Below are 6,000 nucleotides of genomic sequence, written 5' to 3' on the forward strand. Positions count from 1 at the left end.
TGTTTCCTTCGTTCACCTACCCCAAATATGTAGCAGCACTTTGTGATTACAATTAGAATATCAAGATTAACACTGCCACCATATACAGACTACAATAGTGATTTACAGTACTGAAGGCGAGCTAAGGTATCTGGTCAGTCGACGCACTTCTTTGTAAGTTTTACGTCTTGCGTTTGTGCACTGATCCGTCATCAGATGCCACTGACGTATCCCCCGAAAATGCCAAGTGGTGTTACGGTTTTCTCGGATTTTGTAATGCCTTTAACTGTGGCGCGGAGACGAGTTATATGTAACAAATCGTTCAAATGGCTCTGAGCACTATGGGACTTCTGAGGTCATCAGTACCCTAGAACTTAGAACCACTTAAACCTAACTATCGTAAGGACATCACACACATATATGCCCGTGGTAGGACCCGAACAGTAGAAGTCGCGGGGTTCCAGACTCAAGCGCCTTGAACCGCTTGGCCACACGGGCTGGCTATATGTAACAAACCGCATGATGAATAAGAACTATTTTTTCCCGCAGGTTATAGGTATTTGTTGAAATTATATTGGAAATCCAACAACCGTTAAGATGAAGCACCTGTTTTAGCAACTTGTTTCATAGTACCCGGTCATCATTTCTCTCTTTTTAGTTTTCACACGTGGTGAGGCTAAATACTCGTATATCCAGACGTAAAATTATCGATCCGTTAAATGTTATATTCACAATGAAAGCAGAAGTATGAAAATGTTTTCAGCATTGATAAAATATTGGAAATGTACACTGATGAACCCAAACATTACGACCACGTGCTTAATATCATATTTGGCTCCCTTTGGAAGAAAATACATGACCGATTCTCCTTATTAGGGATCCGAATGTTCGTTGGTAGGTTTGTGGAGGTATGTGGCATCGTATGTTTACTCACAGGCCACGTAATTCGCGGGCGGCCGGTGTGGCCTAGCGGTTCTAAGCCCTTCCGTCTGGAACCGCGCGACCGCTACGATCGCAGGTTCGAATCCTGTCTCTGGCATGGATGTGTGTGATGTCCTTAGGTTAGGTAGGTTTAGGTAGTTCTAAGTTCTAGACGACTGACGGCCTCAGATGTTAAGTCCCAAAGTGCTCAGAGGAATTTGAACCATTTGACTGTAATTCGCTTAAATAACGGGTCGCTGATTTGCGTACGCGTTGATGATGCCAGCGACCAGGATGGATTCCATAGGATTTACATCAGGTGATGTCGATTAACAGACATCAACCTGAGTTCACCATAACGCTCTTCAAACCATTGTAGAACGGGTCTGGCATCGAGCCACGGACTGTTACACTGGTGAACGATGACATCGCCTTCGGGGAAGACATCAAGCATGAAGGGATGCAGGTGGCGTCTGCGCTTATTAACAAATGTCCCTTGAAAGTACAGGAGAATGCCAATACTGCTCCCACCAGCCTGCGTCCGTGACGCGCTGCCAGTTTAGAGCCGCCGTTCACCTCGATGACGGCGTTTGTCGAGACGACCATCGACATAGTGTAGCAGAAATGTGACTGACGGTCGAATCCGGATTGTCTCGTACTCAATGCAATACTAATTGACGATGTCGTTCGGGTCAAGATGTGAACACGGGGGTAAATAAAGTGTAAATGTTGTGCGACTAGGGCCTCGCGTCGGGTAGACCGTTCGCCGGGTGCAAGTCTTTAGATTCGACGCCACTTCGGCGACTTGCACGTCAATGGGGATGAAATGATGATGATTCGGACAACACAACACCCAGTCCCTGAGCGGAGAAAATCTCCGACCCAGCCTGGAATCGAACCCGGGCCCTGAGCATTGACAGTCTGTCGCGCTGACCACTTAGCTACCTGGGGCTGACAACACGTGGGTAGTCTGCTCAGGATATCCATGTTCAACAATGTGCGATGAACGGTATGTTGCTAAAAGCTGGTGCTTGAACCAGAATTGTGGCTTTTCGGCAGAGATTCCACAGATCACCATACTCGTACATCGTAATTTACAGTGCAGGCACGCCTGGGAACGCCATATTGTGTGAAGAACCGTGGACCTCCAACCCTTTTAGTTTCACTGTCTTTCTATCGATTTCCATAGATGATCACCACAGTAGCACGCGAACATTCGATCAGCTTCGCCGTTTTCGAGATACTCGTTCACGGGCTCTGCGTTATAATAATGTGCCCTTTGTCAAAGTTCCTTATCTCAATAGATTTCCCGATTTGCAGCCCATATCTTCTCTAGGATGATCCCCCGCCCTCGTCTTCTCCACTTACATACTTTTGTTATAGCGTCACGTGCCCCGTCGCCACCAGGTGGCATCCAACGTCACGGTGAGCAGCAATCATAATGTTTTGGCTTACCAGAGTGTGCTGGATATTGCACCACACATTGTCGAGCTTCGGATATGATGACAATACGGAGATCTGCCTTTCATTTGTGTTTACACAAAGGTTGCTACTTTCCCAGCTAAACATGCTATGGGTTGCTATCCGCAAATCCCACAAGCTTCAACATTAGAAGTCTTCGGTCTACAAGCAGTTCATGGAGAGAGCAAAACTTGTTCCGGATTACTCGCTGCTGGAATAAGGATATTATCTATGCCCGAATTTAGTTGCCTCAAAATATTACCGCATATCACATTAGAGAACTAAAATACATGAAACACAAAAGTGTCAGTGTGGAGTGGTACATCTGCTACGGTGGACGAGTTTCGTGCCAGTGAAAGTACCGACGACAATGACGTTCCCACGAAGAAGTTCAGATCGAACCTTTCATCGCCCATCTGAGACTCCCTGGGACGATGAACTACCATCTGTCAGTCAGTACCAGGTCGCAGTCTTCTAGGTCTGACGACTGCTTTTCTTGAGTAATGGGATCGGCTTTCAACAGAACTTTGGAATACGTCGTAGATTAAAGAGCCATATGTTACTTTCCGACACACTTATCACAATTACCTTAACAGACGGCAGGTTTCTACAGTCTCAAATGACTATCTTCAGATCCGTTTGCTACACAGGAGGGCCATGCATTGTCACAAACAACATAGAGCGAAAGTCTCGTTCTTGGTTTTATTGCGCCTGTCTTCGACGATACACTTTTTTCTAGTTGTTGCAGTTATCTCGGTTCTTTTTCTCATTTTCATTTCAAATGGCAATATTTAACAGATGTATGACAAATGTTCTGCAACTAGTCGCACATGATGTACAGCAAATATGTAGCCATTTCATTTTCGTGTCTAGTTTTTGGATACATTGTCAGATATCAACGAGCAACTGAAATATAAGTAGCTGCTCCGTGTTGGAAGGACAGCGTCCCAGTTACCGCGACGAACGCACTACTCAAGTGCCACCAGATGGCCATATCGTCAAACCTTGTGCTGGCCGTCTGCGTGGCGGTCTGTCACGGGATGGTCAAGACACATGATTATCGACAAATTTTACCATCTTGCCTGCTATGTTGTGAACGGCGGCAGTACAAGACTGAGCGTAAAGATTAGAGATACCACCGCTCACACGATAAAAGGAACAAAAGGTTCAGCGTGAAGGACATAAACTTTTTGTACCCTCCATCAGATGTATGACGATGATTACCCGGTATCCACATGATCACCTGGTATGATAAAGTGGTCTGGAGATGGTGTAATGTAGCACCGGAATAGACTGCAAATAAAACTAGACCTATAAATACAGCTGAAGGTGTGCACCCTTTGCAGTGTGCAACAAAATGGTATATCCAAACTTTCAGGAAATATTCCTCACATTCAGATGACAACAGGCATACGAGGTGCGACAATAAAGTAATGAGACTCATGTGAAAAAACAAATGTTGGTTACCGTTTTAGTCAAGTTTAGTGTTTTCTCCTTCAAAGTAGTTCCCTTCTGATTGCACACACTTTTTCCAGCGCTTTTACTATTGATGGTTACATTTCTGGAACTCATCTTCTCTAATATCCTCCAAGGCCCTCGCCACACCTTCTTGGACATCCTGTGTTGTTTGAAAATGGTGTCCCTTGACCGCCGTTTTGACTCTTGGAAATAGAAAAAAGTCGCACGGAGTGATATCTGGTGAATAACGTGGCTGTGGTGGTACTGTAATTCATTTTGAGGTTAAAAATTGCTGTGCTGACAGAACAGTGTGGGATGGCGCATTATCGTAATGCAGAATCCAATTATCAGCAGTTCAGCAGTGATGGCACGGACACGAAGAATCCTTTTACGAAGACTTTCTAAAATTTCTTTGTAGTAATATTCGTTAACTTTTTGTCCGGGAGGCACCCACTCTTTATGAACAATTCCCTTGGAATCAAAGAAGCACACAAGCATGCGTTTCACTTTTGACTTTGACATGGGAGTTTTTTTTTTTTTTTGTCGGGGTGATCCCTTTGAACACCATTGCGAACTTTGGTGTTGTCTCTGGATCGGAATGAAAGAATTTTGGGGACCATTTTTGCACAAATTTTTCTCATACCAAGATCTTCAGTTATTATTAGACAAACCGTTTCTCGATTGATCTTCAGTTGCTCTGCAATCATTTTTACGCATAATCTTCGATCAGATCGTACGAGTTCTCTCACCTTGGTCAAGTTGACATTCTCCCTGAGGTTGATGGTCGTTCACTGCGGTCTTCATCTTCAACGTTCGTTCTTCTTTCACTAAACATTTTATTCCGACGAAAAACTTGAACTCTTGACATAACCTCCTCTCCAAAAGCCTTCTAAAGCTTACCGTAAGTTGTCGTCGCGTTTTCACCCAATTTAACGCAAAAAGTAATGGCATACCATTGCGCAATATTATGCGGTTTCATTTCCGTGACGAGAGACACAAACACGTGTTTACTTATTACAGCACAACTCACGGCTGAGCAGTTGCATCAATGTGTACGCAAGCCTGCAGGGTTGCCACATCCTGCAAAGAAAATCAGTCTCATTACTTTATTGTCGCACCTCATAGATCTTGAATATTTCTCATTTTCAAGTCATTGTGAAGTATTAGTGATAAGCTCACGTCATTTAAGTTAAATTTGGTAAATAATACTTTTATCAGAAAAAAGCTCTTAAATGGCATTACTGAAAATTTCTATTGTTGATTCTATTTCTACTTGGCACTTTTAAAATTTTCGCCTGATGTTTCGTCCTCAAGACTTAATACATTCAACATAGTCAATTTGGATCAAAACTGTGAAATTGACAGGTACCACAAACGTGATGAACACAAAAGGTGCGGCCATACTGACAGGAAACATTTACTCAAGGAGATGAAGACAAAGCTTGAAATACACCCAGCAAGTAATTGAGGACATAAGTTTTAAGTGCTATCTGAGAGGAAAAGTTTGACACAGCAGAGGAATTCGTGGCGGGCGGTGCCGCATCAAACCAGTCAGAAGATTTATGACTGACAAATAATAGTACCTGGCACAGGGAACCCTTTATTTCCATGTTGGCACTCATTGTCTGCTTCCCTCCATAATCGAGTTAATCATGATAGACACACATAAACAGAACGTACCAGCGGTACATGAAACTCTTTCTTATATGAACACTGAACAAATTTTCAGCTGCCAAGATCGCCAGTATGAACACTTGTAATCGGCCAAAAAATGTGTTTGAACATAGTTGTTATTTTAAAAACTGAAATGCTGAATTTTAGCAGAGCTCCGATACGAACATGGACATAATTGCACGGCACCAGTTACTGTGTTGAAGGAGGAGATTGTATAATGTTGTAAATATAGAACCGAAGATAGCACAGAGAACTGCCGAAACGGGTAATCTATATGACCACAAGATTTCAGCGATCTCGGCAGGTGAAAATCTGTTCCGTGTTCATAATTCACTGACGATAGCAGAAGTGCATACAGTAGGTTGTAATTCTTAGGTTCACCACCAACTTTTTATGTTCCATTTGAACGAACGTAACGATGATATGTGTCTCACTTCGTTGGTTATATTGACATGCCACTAGCATCGATCACGTAGCATTAGCCGTATGGTGTTCACCACGCACTTA

Source organism: Schistocerca cancellata, chromosome 2, assembly GCF_023864275.1.
Source record: "Schistocerca cancellata isolate TAMUIC-IGC-003103 chromosome 2, iqSchCanc2.1, whole genome shotgun sequence".
NCBI lineage: Eukaryota > Metazoa > Arthropoda > Insecta > Orthoptera > Acrididae > Schistocerca > Schistocerca cancellata.